Here is a 22383-nt window from a genome sequence, read left to right as displayed (position 1 = left end):
AGCAAGGAGAGCTAAGCGCAACGCTCTGAGTAAGTTTTTGGAAGCAAAAATAGCAAGCATGCCCGTTCCGTTGCTTTTAGGTGGTTACGTTGCTTTTTTGTGCACCCAGAAAACAGCCTATTTGTAAGGTTCAAATGAAAGATATCGCTAAGCCCTAAGAATTGGTGAAAGGGAAGGTCATTGCAAGATAGCGTGACGGTATGGTAACAAGCAGGTTTAGGATTCGAGTCTCGGGAAATGTTTGATTCTCAATTCGAAATTCAGAGTAAATGATAAATTATAACGGTTTTTTCAAGTTTGAATTGAAAAGTCAGTTTTGGCGGGAATGTTTCAAACTTCGATAATATGCAAGATGCAACAATACACTACAATAATCAAAGCAAGAGAAGCTAATCGCAATGGTTAGAGTAAGTTTTTGGAAGCAAAAATAGCAAGCATGCCCGTTCCGTTGCTTTTTTGGTGGTTCCGTTGCTTTTTTGTGCATCCAGAAAAGTGCCTATTTGTAAGGTTCAAATGAAAGATATCGCTAAGCCCTAAGAATTGGTGAAAGGGAAGGTCATTGCAAGATAGCGTGACGGTATGGTAACAAGCAGGTTGAGGGTTCGAGTCACGGGAAATGTTAGATTCTCCATTTGAAATTCAGTGTAAATGCTCAATTTTAACGGTTTCTTCAAGTTTGAATTGAAAAGTCAGTTTTGGCGGGAATGTTTCAAAATTCGATAGGATTCAAGATGCAACAACACACTACAATAATCAAAGCAAGAGAAGCTAATCGCAACGCTCTGAGTAAGTTTTTGGAAGCAAAAATGGCAAGCATGCCCGTTCCGTTGCTTTTTTGGTGGCTCCGTTGCTTTTTCGTGCACTCATAAATCAACCTTTTTGTCTGCTTCAAATGAAAGATATCGCTAAGCCCTAAGAATTGGTGAAAGGGGAATGTCCCTGGAAGATAAGTTAAACGTGACGTAATCGGGAGGTGTAGTGTTCGAGTCACTTTAATATTTATATTCTCCATTGTAAATTCAGAGTCAATGCTAAATTGTAACGGTTTTTCAAGTTTGAATAGGAAAGTCATTTTTGGCGGGAATGTTTCAAATTTCGATAATATGCAAGATGCAACAATACACTACAATAATCAAAGCAAGGAAAGCTAAGCGCAACGCTCTGAGTAAGTTTTTGGAAGCAAAAATAGCAAGCATGCCCGTTCCGTTGCTTTTAGGTGGTTACGTTGCTTTTTTGTGCACCCAGAAAACAGAATATTTGTAAGGTTCAAATGAAAGATATCGCTAAGCCCTAAGAATTGGTGAAAGGGAAGGTCATTGCAAGATAGCGTGACGGTATGGTAACAAGCAGGTTTAGGGTTCGAGTCTCGGGAAATGTTTGATTCTCAATTCGAAATTCAGAGTAAATGATAAATTATAACGGTTTTTTCAAGTTTGAATTGAAAAGTCAGTTTTGGCGGGAATGTTTCAAATTTCGATAATATGCAAGATGCAACAATACGCTACAATAATCAAAGCATGAGAAGCTAATCGCAATGGTTAGAGTAAGTTTTTTCAAGCAAAAATGGCAAGCATGCCCGTTCCGTTGCTTTTTTGGTGGTTCCGTTGCTTTTTTGTGCATCCAGAAAAGTGCCTATTTGTAAGGTTCAAATTAAAGATATCGCTAAGCCCTAAGAATTGGTGAAAGGGGAAAGTCATTGCAAGATAGCGTGACGGTATGGTAACAAGCAGGTTTAGGGTTCGAGTCACGGAAATATGTTTATTCTCCATTCGAAATTCAGAGTAAATGCTCAATTGTAACTGTCTTTTCAAGTTTAATTGATAAGTCAGTTTTGGCGGAAATGTTTCAAATTTCGATAATATGCAAGATGCAACAATACACTACAATAATCAAAGCAAGAGAAGCTAATCGCAACGGTTAGAGTAAGTTTTTGGAAGCAAAAATGGCAAGCATGCCCGTTCCGTTGCTTTTTTGGTGGTTCCGTTGCTATTTCGTGCACTCATAAATCAACCTTTTTTTCTGCTTCAAATGAAAGATATCGCTAAGCCCTAAGAATTGGTGAAAGGGGAAGGACCCTGGAAGATAAGTTAATCGTTAAGTAATCGGGAGGTGTAGTGTTCGAGTCAGTTTAATATTTTTATTCTCCATTGTAAATTCAGAGTCAATGCTAAATTGTAACGGTTTTTCAAGTTTGAATAGGAAAGTCAGTTTTGGCGGGAATGTTTCAAATTTCGATAATATGCAAGATGCATCAATACACTACAATAATCAAAGCAAGAGAAGCTAATCGCAACGGTTAGAGTAAGTTTTCTAAAGCAAAAATGGCAAGCATGCCCGTTCCGTTGCTTTTTATGTGGTTCCGTTGCTTTTTCTTGCACTCATAAATCAACCTTTTTGTCTGCTTCAAATGAAAGATATCGCTAAGCCCTAAGAATTGGTGAAAGGGGAAGGTCATTGCAAGATAGCGTGACGGTATGGTAACAAGCAGGTTGAGGGTTCGAGTCACGGGAAATGTTTGATTCTCAATTCGAAATTCAGAGTAAATGCTCAATTGTAACTGTTTTTTCAAGTTTAATTGATAAGTCAGTTTTGGCGGGAATGTTTCAAATTTCGATAATATGCAAGATGCAACAATACACTACAATAATCAAAGCAAGGGAAGCTAATCGCAACGGTTAGAGTCAGTTTTTTAAAGCAAAAATGGCAAGCATGCCCGTTCCGTTTCTTTTTTGGTGGTTCCGTTGCTTTTTCTTGCACTCATAAATCAACATTTTTGTCTGCTTCAAATGAAAGATATCGCTAAGCCCTAAGAATTGGTGAAAGGGGAAGGTCATTGCAAGATAGCGTGACGGTATGGTAACAAGCAGGTTTAGGGTTCGAGTCACGGGAAATGTTTGATTCTCCATTCGAAATTCAGAGTAAATGCTCAATTTTAACGGTCTCTTCAAGTTTGAATTGAAAAGTCAGTTTTGGCGGGAATGTTTCAAAATTCGATAGGATTCAAGATGCAACAACACACTACAATAATAGAAGCAAGAGAAGCTAATCACAACGGTTAGAGTAAGTTTTTTAAAGCAAAAATGGCAAGCATGCCCGTTACGTTGCTTTTATGGTGGTTCCGTTGCTTTTTCGTGCACTCATAAATCAACCTTTTTGTCTGCTTCAAATGAAAGATATCGCTAAGCCCTAAGAATTGGTGAAAGGGGAATGTCCCTGGAAGATATGTTAAACGTGACGTAATCGGGAGGTGTAGTGTTCGAGTCACTTTAATATTTTTATTCTCCATTGTAAATTCAGAGTCAATGCTAAATTGTAACGGTTTTTCAAGTTTGAATAGGAAAGTCATTTTTGGCGGGAATGTTTCAAATTTCGATAATATGCAAGATGCAACAATACACTACAATAATCAAAGCAAGGAAAGCTAATCGCAACGGTTAGAGTAAGTTTTTGGAAGCAAAAATAGCAAGCATGCCCGTTCCGTTGCTTTTTTGGTGGTTCCGTTGCTTTTTTTGCACCCAGAAAAGAGCCTTTTTGTGAGGTTCAAATGAAAGATATCGCTAAGCCCTAAGAATTGGTGAAAGGGGAAGGTCATTGCAAGATAGCGTGACGGTATGGTAACAAGCAGGTTGAGGGTTCGAGTCACGGGAAATGTTTGATTCTCCATTCGAAATTCAGAGTAAATGCTCATTTGTAACTGTTTTTTCAAGTTTGAATTGAAAAGTCAGTTTTGGCGGGAATGTTTCAAATTTCGATAATATGCAAGATGCAACAATACACTACAATAATCAAAGCAAGAGAAGCTAATCGCAACGGTTAGAGTAAGTTTTTGGAAGCAAAAATGGCAAGCATGCCCGTTCCGTTGCTTTTTTGGTGGTTCCGTTGCTATTTCGTGCACTCATAAATCAACCTTTTTTTCCGCTTCAAATGAAAGATATCGCTAAGCCCTAAGAATTGGTGAAAGGGGAAGGACCCTGGAAGATAAGTTAATCGTTAAGTAATCGGGAGGTGTAGTGTTCGAGTCAGTTTAATATTTTTATTCTCCATTGTAAATTCAGAGTCAATGCTAAATTGTAACGGTTTTTCAAGTTTGAATAGGAAAGTCAGTTTTGGCGGGAATGTTTCAAATTTCGATAATATGCAAGATGCAACAATACACTACAATAATCAAAGCAAGAGAAGCTAATCGCAACGGTTAGAGTAAGTTTTCTAAAGCAAAAATGGCAAGCATGCCCGTTCCGTTGCTTTTTATGTGGTTCCGTTGCTTTTTCTTGCACTCATAAATCAACCTTTTTGTCTGCTTCAAATGAAAGATATCGCTAAGCCCTAAGAATTGGTGAAAGGGGAAGGTCATTGCAAGATAGCGTGACGGTATGGTAACAAGCAGGTTGAGGGTTCGAGTCACGGGAAATGTTTGATTCTCCATTCGAAATTCAGAGTAAATGCTCAATTGTAACTGTTTTTTCAAGTTTAATTGATAAGTCAGTTTTGGAGGGAATGTTTCAAATTTCGATAATATGCAAGATGCAACAATACACTACAATAATCAAAGCAAGGGAAGCTAATCGCAACGGTTAGAGTCAGTTTTTTAAAGCAAAAATGGCAAGCATGCCCGTTCCGTTTCTTTTTTGGTGGTTCCGTTGCTTTTTCTTGCACTCATAAATCAACATTTTTGTCTGCTTCAAATGAAAGATATCGCTAAGCCCTAAGAATTGGTGAAAGGGGAAGGTCATTGCAAGATAGCGTGACGGTATGGTAACAAGCAGGTTGAGGGTTAGAGTCACGGGAAATGTTTGATTCTCCATTCGAAATTCAGAGTAAATGCTCAATTTTAACGGTCTCTTCAAGTTTGAATTGAAAAGTCAGTTTTGGCGGGAATGTTTCAAAATTCGATAGGATTCAAGATGCAACAACACACTACAATAATCGAAGCAAGAGAAGCTAATCGCAACGGTTAGAGTAAGTTTTTTAAAGCAAAAATGGCAAGCATGCCCGTTCCGTTGCTTTTATGGTGGTTCCGTTGCTTTTTCGTGCACTCATAAATCAACCTTTTTGTCTGCTTCAAATGAAAGATATCGCTAAGCCCTAAGAATTGGTGAAAGGGGAATGTCCCTGGAAGATAAGTTAAACGTGACGTAATCGGGAGGTGTAGTGTTCGAGTCACTTTAATATTTTTATTCTCCATTGTAAATTCAGAGTCAATGCTAAATTGTAACGGTTTTTCAAGTTTGAATAGGAAAGTCAGTTTTGGCGGGAATGTTTCAAATTTCGATAATATGCAAGATGCAACAATACACTACAATAATCAAAGCAAGGAAAGCTAATCGCAACGGTTAGAGTAAGTTTTTGGAAGCAAAAATAGCAAGCATGCCCGTTCCGTTGCTTTTTTGGTGGTTCCGTTGCTTTTTTTGCACCCAGAAAAGAGCCTTTTTGTGAGGTTCAAATGAAAGATATCGCTAAGCCCTAAGAATTGGTGAAAGGGGAAGGTCATTGCAAGATAGCGTGACGGTATGGTAACAAGCAGGTTGAGGGTTCGAGTCACGGGAAATGTTTGATTCTCCATTCGAAATTCAGAGTAAATGCTCATTTGTAACTGTTTTTTCAAGTTTGAATTGAAAAGTCAGTTTTGGCGGGAATGTTTCAAATTTCGATAATATGCAAGATGCAACAATACACTACAATAATCAAAGCAAGAGAAGCTAATCGCAACGGTTAGAGTAAGTTTTCTAAAGCAAAAATGGCAAGCATTGCTTTTTATGTGGTTCCGTTGCTTTTTCTTGCACTCATAAATCAACCTTTTTGTCTGCTTCAAATGGAAGATATCGCTAAGCCCTAAGAATTGGTGAAAGGGGAAGGTCATTGCAAGATAGCGTGACGGTATGGTAACAAGCAGGTTGAGGGTTCGAGTCACGGGAAATGTTTGATTCTCCATTCGAAATTCAGAGTAAATGCTCAATTGTAACTGTTTTTTCAAGTTTAATTGATAAGTCAGTTTTGGCGGGAATGTTTCAAATTTCTATAATATGCAAGATGCAACAATACACTACAATAATCAAAGCAAGGAAAGCTAAGCGCAACGCTCTGAGTAAGTTTTTGGAAGCAAAAATAGCAAGCATGCCCGTTCCGTTGCTTTTAGGTGGTTACGTTGCTTTTTTGTGCACTCATAAATCAACCTTTTTGTCTGCTTCAAATGAAAGATATCGCTAAGCCCTAAGAATTGGTGAAAGGGGAAGGACCCTGGAAGATAAGTTAAACGTGAAGTAATCGGGAGGTGTAGTGTTCGAGTCACATTAATATTTTTATTCTCCATTGTAAATTCAGAGTCAATGCTAAATTGTAACGGTTTTTCAAGTTTGAATAGGAAAGTCAGTTTTGGCGGGAATGTTTCAAATTTCGATAATATGCAAGATGCAACAATACACTACAATAATCAAAGCAAGAGAAGCTAATCGCAACGGTTAGAGTAAGTTTTCTAAAGCAAAAATGGCAAGCATGCCCGTTCCGTTGCTTTTTATGTGGTTCCGTTGCTTTTTCTTGCACTCATAAATCAACCTTTTTGTCTACTTCAAATGAAAGATATCGCTAAGCCCTAAGAATTGGTGAAAGGGGAAGGTCATTGCAAGATAGCGTGACGGTATTTTAACAAGCAGGTTGAGGGTTCGAGTCACGGGAAATGTTTGATTCTCCATTCGAAATTCAGAGTAAATGCTCAATTGTAACTGTTTCTTCAAGTTTGAATTGAAAAGTCAGTTTTGGCGGGAATGTTTCAAATTTCGATAATATGCAAGATGCAACAATGCACTACAATAATCAGACCAAGAGAAGCTAATCGCAACGGTTAGAGTCAGTTTTTTAAAGCAAAAATGGCAAGCATGCCCGTTCCGTTGCTTTTTTGGTGGTTCCGTTGCTTTTTCGTGCACTCATAAATCAACCTTTTTGTCTGCTTCAAATGAAAGATATCGCTAAGCCCTAAGAATTGGTGAAAGGGGAAGGTCCCTGGAAGATAAGTTAAACGTGACGTAATCGGGAGGTGTAGTGTTCAAGTCACTTTAATATTTTTATTCTCCATTGTAAATTCAGCGTAAATGCTCAATTGTAACGGTTTTTCAAGTTTGAATAGGAAAGTCAGTTTTGGCGGAAATGTTTCAAATTTCGATAATATGCAAGATGCAACAATACACTACAACAATCAAAGCAAGAGAAGCTAATCGCAACGGTTAGAGTAAGTTTTTGGAAGCAAAAATAGCAAGCATGCCCGTTCCGTTGCTTTTTTGGTGGTTCCGTTGCTTTTTTGTGCACCCAGAAAAGAGCCTTTTTGTGAGGTTCAAATCAAAGATATCGCTAAGCCCTAAGAATTGGTGAAAGGGGAAGGTCATGGCAAGATAGCGTGACGGTATGGTAACAAGCAGGTTGAGGGTTCGAGTCACGGGAAATGTTTGATTCTCCATTCCAAATTCAGAGTAAATGCTCAATTGTAACTGTTTTTTCAAGTTTGAATTGAAAAGTCAGTTTTGGCGGGAATGTTTCAAATTTCGATAATATGCAAGATGCAACAATACACTACAATAATCAAAGCATGAGAAGCTAATCGCAACGGTTAGAGTAAGTTTTTGGAAGCAAAAATGGCAGCATGCCCGTTCCGTTGCTTTTTTGGTGGTTCCGTTGCTTTTTGTGCACCCAGAAAAGAGCCTATTTGTGAGGTTCAAATGAAAGATATCGCTAAGCCCTAAGAATTGGTGAAAGGGGAAGGTCATTGCAAGATAGCGTGACGGTATGGTAACAAGCAGTTTGAGGGTTCGAGTCACGGGAAATGTTTGATTCTCCATTCGAAATTCAGAGTAAATGCTCAATTGTAACTGTTTTTTGAAGTTTGAATTGAAAAGTCAGTTTTGGCGGGAATGTTTCAAATTTCGATAATATGCAATATGCAACAATACACTACAATAATCAAAGCAAGAGAAGCTAATCGCAACGGTTAGAGTAAGTTTTTTAAAGCAAAAATGGCAAGCATGCCCGTTCCGTTGCTTTTTAGGTGGTTCCGTTGCTTTTTCTTGCACTCATAAATCAACCTTTTTGTCTGCTTCAAATGAAAGATATCGCTAAGCCCTAAGAATTGGTGAAAGGGGAAGGTCATTGCAAGATAGCGTGACGGTATGGTAACAAGCAGGTTTAGGGTTCGAGTCACGGGAAATGTTTGATTCTCCATTCGAAATTCAGAGTAAATGCTCAATTTTAACGGTCTCTTCAAGTTTGAATTGAAAAGTCAGTTTTGGCGGGAATGTTTCAAAATTCGATAGGATTCAAGATGCAACAACACACTACAATAATCGAAGCAAGAGAAGCTAATCACAACGGTTAGAGTAAGTTTTTTAAAGCAAAAATGGCAAGCATGCCCGTTCCGTTGCTTTTATGGTGGTTCCGTTGCTTTTTCGTGCACTCATAAATCAACCTTTTTGTCTGCTTCAAATGAAAGATATCGCTAAGCCCTAAGAATTGGTGAAAGGGGAATGTCCCTGGAAGATATGTTAAACGTGACGTAATCGGGAGGTGTAGTGTTCGAGTCACTTTAATATTTTTATTCTCCATTGTAAATTCAGAGTCAATGCTAAATTGTAACGGTTTTTCAAGTTTGAATAGGAAAGTTATTTTTGGCGGGAATGTTTCAAATTTCGATAATATGCAAGATGCAACAATACACTACAATAATCAAAGCAAGGAAAGCTAATCGCAACGGTTAGAGTAAGTTTTTGGAAGCAAAAATAGCAAGCATGCCCGTTCCGTTGCTTTTTTGGTGGTTCCGTTGCTTTTTTTGCACCCAGAAAAGAGCCTTTTTGTGAGGTTCAAATGAAAGATATCGCTAAGCCCTAAGAATTGGTGAAAGGGGAAGGTCATTGCAAGATAGCGTGACGGTATGGTAACAAGCAGGTTGAGGGTTCGAGTCACGGGAAATGTTTGATTCTCCATTCGAAATTCAGAGTAAATGCTCATTTGTAACTGTTTTTTCAAGTTTGAATTGAAAAGTCAGTTTTGGCGGGAATGTTTCAAATTTCGATAATATGGAAGATGCAACAATACACTACAATAATCAAAGCAAGAGAAGCTAATCGCAACGGTTAGAGTAAGTTTTTGGAAGCAAAAATGGCAAGCATGCCCGTTCCGTTGCTTTTTTGGTGGTTCCGTTGCTATTTCGTGCACTCATAAATCAACCTTTTTTTCCGCTTCAAATGAAAGATATCGCTAAGCCCTAAGAATTGGTGAAAGGGGAAGGACCCTGGAAGATAAGTTAATCGTTAAGTAATCGGGAGGTGTAGTGTTCGAGTCAGTTTAATATTTTTATTCGCCATTGTAAATTCAGAGTCAATGCTAAATTGTAACGGTTTTTCAAGTTTGAATAGGAAAGTCAGTTTTGGCGGGAATGTTTCAAATTTCGATAATATGCAAGATGCAACAATACACTACAATAATCAAAGCAAGAGAAGCTAATCGCAACGGTTAGAGTAAGTTTTCTAAAGCAAAAATGGCAAGCATGCCCGTTCCGTTGCTTTTTATGTGGTTCCGTTGCTTTTTCTTACACTCATAAATCAACATTTTTGTCTGCTTCAAATGAAAGATATCGCTAAGCCCTAAGAATTGGTGAAAGGGGAAGGTCATTGCAAGATAGCGTGACGGTATGGTAACAAGCAGGTTGAGGGTTAGAGTCACGGGAAATGTTTGATTCTCCATTCGAAATTCAGAGTAAATGCTCAATTTTAACGGTCTCTTCAAGTTTGAATTGAAAAGTCAGTTTTGGCGGGAATGTTTCAAAATTCGATAGGATTCAAGATGCAACAACACACTACAATAATCGAAGCAAGAGAAGCTAATCGCAACGGTTAGAGTAAGTTTTTTAAAGCAAAAATGGCAAGCATGCCCGTTCCGTTGCTTTTATGGTGGTTCCGTTGCTTTTTCGTGCACTCATAAATCAACCTTTTTGTCTGCTTCAAATGAAAGATATCGCTAAGCCCTAAGAATTGGTGAAAGGGGAATGTCCCTGGAAGATAAGTTAAACGTGACGTAATCGGGAGGTGTAGTGTTCGAGTCACTTTAATATTTTTATTCTCCATTGTAAATTCAGAGTCAATGCTAAATTGTAACGGTTTTTCAAGTTTGAATAGGAAAGTCATTTTTGGCGGGAATGTTTCAAATTTCGATAATATGCAAGATGCAACAATACACTACAATAATCAAAGCAAGGAAAGCTAATCGCAACGGTTAGAGTAAGTTTTTGGAAGCAAAAATAGCAAGCATGCCCGTTCCGTTGCTTTTTTGGTGGTTCCGTTGCTTTTTTTGCACCCAGAAAAGAGCCTTTTTGTGAGGTTCAAATGAAAGATATCGCTAAGCCCTAAGAATTGGTGAAAGGGGAAGGTCATTGCAAGATAGCGTGACGGTATGGTAACAAGCAGGTTGAGGGTTCGAGTCACGGGAAATGTTTGATTCTCCATTCGAAATTCAGAGTAAATGCTCATTTGTAACTGTTTTTTCAAGTTTGAATTGAAAAGTCAGTTTTGGCGGGAATGTTTCAAATTTCGATAATATGCAAGATGCAACAATACACTACAATAATCAAAGCAAGAGAAGCTAATCGCAACGGTTAGAGTAAGTTTTCTAAAGCAAAAATGGCAAGCATGCCCGTTCCGTTGCTTTTTATGTGGTTCCGTTGCTTTTTCTTGCACTCATAAATCAACCTTTTTGTCTGCTTCAAATGGAAGATATCGCTAAGCCCTAAGAATTGGTGAAAGGGGAAGGTCATTGCAAGATAGCGTGACGGTATGGTAACAAGCAGGTTGAGGGTTCGAGTCACGGGAAATGTTTGATTCTCCATTCGAAATTCAGAGTAAATGCTCAATTGTAACTGTTTTTTCAAGTTTAATTGATAAGTCAGTTTTGGCGGGAATGTTTCAAATTTCTATAATATGCAAGATGCAACAATACACTACAATAATCAAAGCAAGGAAAGCTAAGCGCAACGCTCTGAGTAAGTTTTTGGAAGCAAAAATAGCAAGCATGCCCGTTCCGTTGCTTTTAGGTGGTTACGTTGCTTTTTTGTGCACCCAGAAAAAAGCCTATTTGTAAGGTTCAAATGAAAGATATCGCTAAGCCCTAAGAATTGGTGAAAGGGAAGGTCATTGCAAGATAGCGTGACGGTATGGTAACAAGCAGGTTTAGGGTTCGAGTCTCGGGAAATGTTTGATTCTCAATTCGAAATTCAGAGTAAATGCTCAATTGTAACTGTTTTTTCAAGTTTGAATTGAAAAGTCAGATTTGGCGGGAATGTTTCAAATTTCGATAATATGCAAGATGCAACAATACACTACAATAATCAAAGCAAGAGAAGCTAATCGCAACGGTTAGAGTAAGTTTTTGGAAGCAAAAATGGCAAGCATGCCCGTTCCGTTGCTTTTTTGGTGGTTCCGTTGCTTTTTCGTGCACTCATAAATCAACCTTTTTGTCTGCTTCAAATGAAAGATATCGCTAAGCCCTAAGAATTGGTGAAAGGGGAAGGACCCTGGAAGATAAGTTAAACGTGAAGTAATCGGGAGGTGTAGTGTTCGAGTCACATTAATATTTTTATTCTCCATTGTAAATTCAGAGTCAATGCTAAATTGTAACGGTTTTTCAAGTTTGAATAGGAAAGTCAGTTTTGGCGGGAATGTTTCAAATTTCGATAATATGCAAGATGCAACAATACACTACAATAATCAAAGCAAGAGAAGCTAATCGCAACGGTTAGAGTAAGTTTTCTAAAGCAAAAATGGCAAGCATGCCCGTTCCGTTGCTTTTTATGTGGTTCCGTTGCTTTTTCTTGCACTCATAAATCAACCTTTTTGTCTACTTCAAATGAAAGATATCGCTAAGCCCTAAGAATTGGTGAAAGGGGAAGGTCATTGCAAGATAGCGTGACGGTATTTTAACAAGCAGGTTGAGGGTTCGAGTCACGGGAAATGTTTGATTCTCCATTCGAAATTCAGAGTAAATGCTCAATTGTAACTGTTTCTTCAAGTTTGAATTGAAAAGTCAGTTTTGGCGGGAATGTTTCAAATTTCGATAATATGCAAGATGCAACAATGCACTACAATAATCAGACCAAGAGAAGCTAATCGCAACGGTTAGAGTCAGTTTTTTAAAGCAAAAATGGCAAGCATGCCCGTTCCGTTGCTTTTTTGGTGGTTCCGTTGCTTTTTCGTGCACTCATAAATCAACCTTTTTGTCTGCTTCAAATGAAAGATATCGCTAAGCCCTAAGAATTGGTGAAAGGGGAAGGTCCCTGGAAGATAAGTTAAACGTGACGTAATCGGGAGGTGTAGTGTTCAAGTCACTTTAATATTTTTATTCTCCATTGTAAATTCAGCGTAAATGCTCAATTGTAACGGTTTTTCAAGTTTGAATAGGAAAGTCAGTTTTGGCGGAAATGTTTCAAATTTCGATAATATGCAAGATGCAACAATACACTACAACAATCAAAGCAAGAGAAGCTAATCGCGACGGTTAGAGTAAGTTTTTGGAAGCAAAAATAGCAAGCATGCCCGTTCCGTTGCTTTTTTGGTGGTTCCGTTGCTTTTTTGTGCACCCAGAAAAGAGCCTTTTTGTGAGGTTCAAATCAAAGATATCGCTAAGCCCTAAGAATTGGTGAAAGGGGAAGGTCATTGCAAGATAGCGTGACGGTATGGTAACAAGCAGGTTGAGGGTTCGAGTCACGGGAAATGTTTGATTCTCCATTCGAAATTCAGAGTAAATGCTCAATTGTAACTGTTTTTTCAAGTTTGAATTGAAAAGTCAGTTTTGGCGGGAATGTTTCAAATTTCGATAATATGCAAGATGCAACAATACACTACAATAATCAAAGCATGAGAAGCTAATCGCAACGGTTAGAGTAAGTTTTTGGAAGCAAAAATGGCAGCATGCCCGTTCCGTTGCTTTTTTGGTGGTTCCGTTGCTTTTTGTGCACCCAGAAAAGAGCCTATTTGTGAGGTTCAAATGAAAGATATCGCTAAGCCCTAAGAATTGGTGAAAGGGGAAGGTCATTGCAAGATAGCGTGACGGTATGGTAACAAGCAGTTTGAGGGTTCGAGTCACGGGAAATGTTTGATTCTCCATTCGAAATTCAGAGTAAATGCTCAATTGTAACTGTTTTTTGAAGTTTGAATTGAAAAGTCAGTTTTGGCGGGAATGTTTCAAATTTCGATAATATGCAATATGCAACAATACACTACAATAATCAAAGCAAGAGAAGCTAATCGCAACGGTTAGAGTAAGTTTTTTAAAGCAAAAATGGCAAGCATGCCCGTTCCGTTGCTTTTTAGGTGGTTCCGTTGCTTTTTCTTGCACTCATAAATCAACCTTTTTGTCTGCTTCAAATGAAAGATATCGCTAAGCCCTAAGAATTGGTGAAAGGGGAAGGTCATTGCAAGATAGCGTGACGGTATGGTAAGAAGCAGGTTTAGGGTTCGAGTCACGGAAATATGTTTATTCTCCATTTGAAATTCAGCGTAAATGCTCAATTGTAACGGTTTTTCAAGTTTGAATAGGAAAGTCAGTTTTGGCGGGAATGTTTCAAATTTCGATAATATGCAAGATGCAACAATACACTACAACAATCAAAGCAAGAGAAGCTAATCGCAACGGTTAGAGTAAGTTTTTGGAAGCAAAAATGGCAAGCATGCCCGTTCCGTTGCTTTTTTGGTGGTTCCGTTGCTTTTTCTTGCACTCATAAATCAACATTTTTGTCTGCTTCAAATGAAAGATATCGCTAAGCCCTAAGAATTGGTGAAAGGGGAAGGTCATTGCAAGATAGCGTGACGGTATGGTAACAAGCAGGTTGAGGGTTCGAGTCACGGGAAATGTTTGATTCTCAATTCGAAATTCAGAGTAAATGATAAATTATAACGGTTTCTTCAAGTTTGAATTGAAAAGTCAGTTTTGGCGGGAATGTTTCAAATTTCGATAATATGCAAGATGCAACAACACACTACAATAATAAAACCAAGAGAACCTAATCGCAACGCTTAGAGTAAGTTTTTTAAAGCAAAAATGGCAAGCATGCCCGTTCCGTTTCTTTTTTGGTGGTTCCGTTGCTTTTTTGTGCACCCAGAAAAGTGCCTATTTGTATGGTTCAAATGAAAGATATCGCTAAGCCCTAAGAATTGGTGAAAGGGGAAGGTCATTGCAAGATAGCGTGACGGTATGGTAACAAGCAGGTTTAGGGTTCGAGTCACGGAAATATGTTTATTCTCCATTCGAAATTCAGAGTAAATGCTCAATTGTAACTGTTTCTTCAAGTTTGAATTGAAAAGTCAGTTTTGGCGGGAATGTTTCAAATTTCGATAATATGCAAGATGCAACAATACACTACAATAATCAAAGCAAGGGAAGCTAATCGCAACGGTTAGAGTAAGTTTTTGGAAGCAAAAATGGCAAGCATGACCGTTCCGTTGTTTTTTTGGTGGTTCCGTTGCTTTTTTGTGCACCCAGAAAACAGCCTATTTGTAAGGTTCAAATGGAAGATAGCTCTAACCCCTGAGCCACGGTTACAGAGGAAGGTCCCTGGAAGATAAGTTAAACGTGACGTAATCGGGAGGTGTAGTGTTCGAGTCACTTTAATATTTTTATTCTATGCTAAATTGTAACGGTTTTTCAAGTTTGAATAGGAAAGTCAGTTTTGGCGGGAATGTTTCAAATTTCGACAATATGCAAGATGCAACAATACACTACAATAATCAAAGCAAGAGAATCTAATCGCAACGGTTAGAGTAAGTTTTTTAAAGCAAAAATGGCAAGCATGCCCGTTCCGTTGCTTTTTGGTGGTTCCGTTGCATTTTCGTGCACTCATAAATCAACCTTTTTGTCTGCTTCAAATGAAAGATATCGCTAAGCCCTAAGAATTGGTGAAAGGGGAAGGTCATTGCAGGATAACGTGACGGTATGGTAATAAGCAGGTTGAGGGTTCGAGTCACGGGAAATGTTTGATTCTCCATTCGAACTTCAGAGTAAATGCTCAATTTTTACGGTTTTTTCAAGTTTGAATTGAAAAGTCAGTTTTGGCGGGAATGTTTCAAATTTCGATAATATGCAAGATGCAATAATACACTACAATAATCAAAGCAAGGGAAGCTAATCGCAATGGTTAGAGTAAGTTTTTTCAAGCAAAAATGGCAAGCAAGCCCGTTCCGTTGCTTTTTTGGTGGTTCCGTTGCTTTTTTGTGCACCCAGAAAAGTGCCTATTTGTAAGGTTCAAATGAAAGATATCGCTAAGCCCTAAGAATTGGTGAAAGGGGAAAGTCATTGCAAGATAGCGTGACGGTATGGTAACAAGCAGGTTTAGGGTTCGAGCCACGGAAATATGTTTATTCTCCATTTGAAATTCAGCGTAAATGCTCAATTGTAACGGTTTTTCAAGTTTGAATAGGAAAGTCAGTTTTGGCGGAAATGTTTCAAATTTCGATAATATGCAAGATGCAGCAATACACTACAACAATCAAAGCAAGAGAAGCTAATCGCAACGGTTAGAGTAAGTTTTTGGAAGCAAAAATGGCAAGCATGCCAGTTCCGTTGCTTTTTTGGTGGTTCCGTTGCTTTTTTGTGCACCCAGAAGAGAGCCTATTTGTGAGGTTCAAATGAAAGATATCGCTAAGCCCTAAGAACTGGAGATAGGGGAAGGTCATTGCAAGATAGCGTGACGGTATGATAACAAGCAGGTTGAGGGTTCGAGTCACGGGAAATGTTTGATTCTCAATTCGAAATTCAGAGTAACTGCTCAATTGTAACTGTTTTTTCAAGTTTGAATTGATAAGTCAGTTTTGGCGGGAATGTTTCAAATTTCGATAATATGCAAGATGCAACAATACACTACAATAATCAAAGCAAGGGAAGCTAATCGCAACGGTTAGAGTAAGTTTTTTAAAGCAAAAATGGCAAGCATGCCCGTTCCGTTGCTTTTTTGGTGGTTCCGTTGCTTTTTTTTGCACTCATAAATCAACCTTTTTGTCTGCTTCAAATGAAAGATATCGCTAAGCCCTAAGAATTGGTGAAAGGGGAAGGTCATTCTAAGATAGCGTGACGGTATGGTAACAAGCAGGTTTAGGGTTCGAGTCACGGAAATATGTTTATTCTCCATTTGAAATTCAGCGTAAATGCTCAATTGTAACGGTTTTTCAAGTTTGAATAGGAAAGTGAGTTTTCGCGGGATTGTTTCAAATTTCGATAATATGCAAGATGCAACAATACACTACAACAATCAAAGCAAAAGAAGCTAATCGCAACGGTTAGAGTAAGTTTTTTAAAGCAAAAATGGCAAGCATGCCCGTTCCGTTGCTTTTTTGGTGGTTCCGTTGCTTTTTGTGCACCCAGAAGAGAGCCTATTTGTAAGGTTCAAATGAAAGATATCGCTAAGCCCTAAGAATTGGTGAAAGGGGAAGGTCATTGCAAGATAGCGTGACGGTATGGTAACAAGCAGGTTTAGGGTTCGAGTCACGGAAATATGTTTATTCTCCATTTGAAATTCAGCGTAAATGCTCAATTGTAACGGTTTTTCAAGTTTGAATAGGAAAGTCAGTTTTGGCGGGAATGTTTAAATTTCGATAATATGCAAGATGCAACAATACACTACAACAATCAAAGCAAGAGAAGCTAATCGCAACGGTTAGAGTAAGTTTTTTAAAGCAAAAATGGCAAGCATGCCCGTTCCGTTGCTTTTTTGGTGGTTCCGTTGCTTTTTTGTGCACCCAGAAGAGAGCCTATTAGTAAGGTTCAAATGAAAGATATCGCTAAGCCCTAAGAATTGGTGAAAGGGGAAGGTCATTGCAAGATAGCGTGACGGTATGTTAACAAGCAGGTTGAGGGTTCGAGTCACGGGAAATGTTTGATTCTCAATTCGAAATTCAGAGTAACTGCTCAATTGTAACTGTTTTTTCAAGTTTGAATTGATAAGTCAGTTTTGGCGGGAATGTTTCAAATTTCGATAATATGCAAGATGCAACAATACACTACAATAATCAAAGCAAGGGAAGCTAATCGCAACGGTTAGAGTAAGTTTTTTAAAGCAAAAATGGCAAGCATGCCCGTTCCGTTGCTTTTTTGGTGGTTCCGTTGCTTTTTTTTGCACTCATAAATCAACAATTTTGTCTGCTTCAAATGAAAGATATCGCTAAGCCCTAAGAATTGGTGAAAGGGGAAGGTCATTGCAAGATAGCGTGACGGTATGGTAACAAGCAGGTTTAGGGTTCGAGTCACGGGAAATGTTAGATTCTCCATTTGAAATTCAGTGTAAATGCTCAATTTTAACGGTTTCTTCAAGTTTGAATTGAAAAGTCAGTTTTGGCGGGAATGTTTCAAAATTCGATAGGATTCAAGATGCAACAACACACTACAATAATCAAAGCAAGAGAAGCTAATCGCAACGGTTAGAGTAAGTTTTCTAAAGCAAAAATGGCAAGCATACCCGTTCCGTTGCTTTTTTGGTGGTTCCGTTGCTTTTTCGTGCACTCATAAATCAACCTTTTTGTCTGCTTAAAATGAAAGATATCGCTAAGCCCTAAGAATTGGTGAAAGGGGAAGGTCATTGCAAGATAGCGTGACGGTATGGTAACAAGCAGGTTGAGGGTTCGAGTCACGGGAAATGTTTGATTCTCAATTCGAAATTCAGAGTAAATGCTCAATTGTAACTGCTTTTTCAAGTTTGAATTAATAAGTCAGTTTTGGCGGGAATGTTTCAAATTTCGATAATATGCAAGATGCAACAATACACTACAATAATCAAAGCAAGGAAAGCTAAGCGCAACGCTCTGAGTAAGTTTTTGGAAGCAAAAATAGCAAGCATGCCCGTTCCGTTGCTTTTAGGTGGTTACGTTGCTTTTTTGTGCACCCAGAAAACAGCCTATTTGTAAGGTTCAAATGAAAGATATCGCTAAGCCCTAAGAATTGGTGAAAGGGAAGGTCATTGCAAGATAGAGTGACGGTATGGTAACAAGCAGGTTTAGGGTTCGAGTCTCGGGAAATGTTTGATTCTCAATTCGAAATTCAGAGTAAATGATAAATTATAAGGTTTTTTTCAAGTTTGAATTGAAAAGTCAGTTTTGGCGGGAATGTTTCAAATTTCCATAATATGCAAGATGCAACAATACACTACAATAATCAAAGCAAGAGAAGCTAATCGCAATGGTTAGAGTAAGTTTTTTCAAGCAAAAATGGCAAGCATGCCCGTTCCGTTGCTTTTTTGGTGGTTCCGTTGCTTTTTTGTGCATCCAGAAAAGTGCCTATTTGTAAGGTTCAAATTAAAGATATCGCTAAGCCCTAAGAATTGGTGAAAGGGGAAAGTCATTGCAAGATAGCGTGACGGTATGGTAACAAGCAGGTTTAGGGTTCGAGTCACTGAAATATGTTTATTCTCCATTTGAAATTCAGCGTAAATGCTCAATTGTAACGGTTTTTCAAGTTTGAATAGGAAAGTCAGTTTTGGCGGAAATGTTTCAAATTTCGATAATATGCAAGATGCAACAATACACTACAACAATCAAAGCAAGAGAAGCTAATCGCAACGGTTAGAGTAAGTTTTTGGAAGCAAAAATAGCAAGCATGCCCGTTAAGTTGCTTTTTTGGTGGTTCCGTTGCTTTTTTTGCACCCAGAAAAGAGCCTTTTTGTGAGGTTCAAATGAAAGATATCGCTAAGCCCTAAGAATTGGTGAAAGGGGAAGGTCATTGCAAGATAGCGTGACGGTATGGTAACAAGCAGGTTGAGGGTTCGAGTCACGGGAAATGTTTGATTCTCCATTCGAAATTCAGAGTAAATGCTCAATTGTAACTGTTTTTTCAAGTTTGAATTGAAAAATCAGTTTTGGCGGGAATGTTTCAAATTTCGATAATATGCAAGATGCAACAATACACTACAATAATCAAAGCAAGAGAAGCTAATCGCAACGGTTAGAGTAAGTTTTTGGAAGCAAAAATGGCAAGCATGCCCGTTCCGTTGCTTTTTTGGTGGTTCCGTTGCTTTTTCGTGCACTCATAAATCAACCTTTTTTTCTGCTTCAAATGAAATATATCGCTAAGCCCTAAGAATTGGTGAAAGGGGAAGGACCCTGGAAGATAAGTTAATCGTTAAGTAATCGGGAGGTGTAGTGTTCGAGTCAGTTTAATATTTTTATTCTCCATTCGAAATTCAGTGTAAATGCTCAATTTTAACGGTTTCTTCAAGCTTGAATTGAAAGTCAGTTTTGGCGGGAATGTTTCAAAATTCGATAGGATTCAAGATGCAACAGTACACTACAATAATCAAAGCAAGGAAAGCTAAGCGCAACGCTCTGAGTAAGTTTTTGGAAGCAAAAATAGCAAGCATGCCCGTTCCGTTGCTTTTAGGTGGTTACGTTGCTTTTTTGTGCACCCAGAAAAGTACCTATTTGTAAGGTTCAAATGAAAGATATCGCTAAGCCCTAAGAATTGGTGAAAGGGGAAGGTCATTGCAAGATAGCGTGACGGTATGGTAACAAGCAGGTTTAGGGTTCGAGTCACGGAAATATGTTTATTCTCCATTTGAAATTCAGCGTAAATGCTCAATTGTAACGGTTTTTCAAGTTTGAATAGGAAAGTCAGTTTTGACGGAAATGTTTCAAATTTCGATAATATGCAAGATGCAACAATACACTACAACAATCAAAGCAAGAGAAGCTAATCGCAACGGTTAGAGTAAGTTTTTGGAAGCAAAAATAGCAAGCATGCCCGTTCCGTTGCTTTTTTGGTGGTTCCGTTGCTTTTTTGTGCACCCCGAAAATAGCCTTTTTGTGAGGTTCAAATGAAAGATATCGCTAAGCCCTAAGAATTGGTGAAAGGGGAAGGTCATTGCAAGATAGCGTGACGGTATGGTAACAAGCAGGTTGAGGGTTCGAGTCACGGGAAATGTTTGATTCTCCATTCGAAATTCAGAGTAAATGCTCAATTGTAACTGTTTTTTCAAGTTTGAATTGAAAAGTCAGTTTTGGCGGGAATGTTTCAAATTTCGATAATAAGCAAGATGCAACAATACACTACAATAATCAAAGCAAGAGAAGCTAATCGCAACGGTTAGAGTAAGTTTTTGGAAGCAAAAATGGCAAGCATGCCCGTTCCGTTGCTTTTTTGGTGGTTCCGTTGCTTTTTCGTGCACTCATAAATCAACCTTTTTTTCTGCTTCAAATGAAATATATCGCTAAGCCCTAAGAATTGGTGAAAGGGGAAGGACCCTGGAAGATATGTTAAACGTGAAGTAATCGGGAGGTGTAGTGTTCGAGTCACTTTAATATTTTTATTCTCCATTGTAAATTCAGAGTCAATGCTAAATTGTAACTGTTTTTCAAGTTTGAATAGGAAAGTCAGTTTTGGCGGGAATGTTTCAAATTTCGACAATATGCAAGATGCAACAATACACTACAATAATCAAAGCAAGAGAAGCTAATCGCAACGGTTAGAGTAAGTTTTCTAAAGCAAAAATGGCAAGCATGCCCGTTCCGTTGCTTTTTATGTGGCTCCGTTGCTTTTTCTTGCACTCATAAATCAACCTTTTTGTCTGCTTCAAATGAAAGATATCGCTAAGCCCTAAGAATTGGTGAAAGGGGAAGGTCATTGCAAGATAGCGTGACGGTATGGTAACAAGCAGGTTGAGGGTTCGAGTCACGGGAAATGTTTGATTCTACATTCGAAATTCAGAGTAAATGCTCAATTGTAACTTTTTTTTTAGTTTGAATTGAAAAGTCAGTTTTGGCGGGAATGTTTCAAATTTCGATAATATGCAAGATGCAACAATACACTACAATAATCAAAGCAAGAGAAGATCATCGCAATGGTTAGAGTAAGTTTTTTCAAGCAAAAATGGCAAGCATGCCCGTTCCGTTGCTTTTTTGGTGGTTCCGTTGCTTTTTTGTGCACCCAGAAAAGAGCCTATTTGTGAGGTTCAAATGAAAGATGTCGCTAAGCCCTAAGAATTGGTGAAAGGGGAAGGTCATTGCAAGATAGCGTGACGGTATGGTAACAAGCAGGTTGAGGGTTCGAGTCACGGGAAATGTTTGATTCTCCATTCGAAATTCAGAGTAAATGCTCAATTGTAACTGTTTTTTCAAGTTTGAATTGAAAAGTCAGTTTTGGCGGGAATGTTTCAAATTTCGATAATATTCAAGATGCAACAATACACCACAATAATCAAAGCAAGGGAAGCTAATCGCAACGGTTAGAGTAAGTTTTTTAAAGCAAAAATGGCAAGCATGCCCGTTCCGTTGCTTTTTTGGTGGTTCCGTTGCTCTTTTGTGCACCCAGAAAAGAGCCTATTTGTAAGGTTCAAATGGAAGATATCGCTAAGCCCTAAGAATTGGTGAAAGGGGAAGGTCATTGCAAGATAGCGTGACGGTATGGTAACAAGCAGGTTGAGGGTTCGAGTCACGGGAAATGTTTGATTCTCCATTCGAAATTCAGAATAAATGCTCAATTGTAACTGTTTCTTCAAGTTTGAATTGAAAAGTCAGTTTTGGCGGGAATGTTTCAAATTTCGACAATATGCAAGATGCAACAATGCACTACAATAATCATAGCAAGGGAAGCTAATCGCAACGGTTAGAGTCAGTTTTTTAAAGCAAAAATGGCAAGCATGCCCGTTCCGTTGCTTTTTTGGTGGTTCCGTTGCTTTTTCTTGCACTCATAAATCAACATTTTTGTCTGCTTCAAATGAAAGATATCGCTAAGCCCTAAGAATTGGTGAAAGGGGAAGGTCATTGCAAGATAGCGTGACGGTATGGTAACAAGCAGGTTTAGGGTTCGAGTCACGGGAAATGTTTGATTCTCCATTCGAAATTCAGTGTAAATGCTCAATTTTAACGGTTTCTTCAAGCTTGAATTGAAAAGTCAGTTTTGGCGGGAATGTTTCAAAATTCGATAGGATTCAAGATGCAACAACACACTACAATAATCAAAGCAAGAGAAGCTAATCGCAACGGTTAGAGTAAGTTTTTGGAAGCAAAAATGGCAAGCATGCCCGTTCCGTTGCTTTTTTGGTGGTTCCGTTGCTTTTTCGTGCACTCATAAATCAACCTTTTTTTCTGCTTCAAATGAAATATATCGCTAAGCCCTAAGAATTGGTGAAAGGGGAAGGACCCTGGAAGATATGTTAAACGTGAAGTAATCGGGAGGTGTAGTGTTCGAGTCACTTTAATATTTTTATTCTCCATTGTAAATTCAGAGTCAATGCTAAATTGTAACGGTTTTTCAAGTTTGAATAGGAAAGTCATTTTTGGCGGGAATGTTTCAAATTTCGATAATATGCAAGATGCAACAGTACACTACAATAATCAAAGCAAGGAAAGCTAAGCGCAACGCTCTGAGTAAGTTTTTGGAAGC

This window comes from Lepisma saccharinum, unplaced genomic scaffold (genome assembly GCF_977018435.1).
Source record: "Lepisma saccharinum unplaced genomic scaffold, izLepSacc3.1 HAP1_SCAFFOLD_41, whole genome shotgun sequence".
In the NCBI taxonomy this organism is placed as follows: Eukaryota; Metazoa; Arthropoda; class Insecta; order Zygentoma; family Lepismatidae; genus Lepisma; species Lepisma saccharinum.
The sequence above is the reverse complement of the archived record's forward strand: the minus strand, read 5'-3'. Positions refer to the sequence as shown.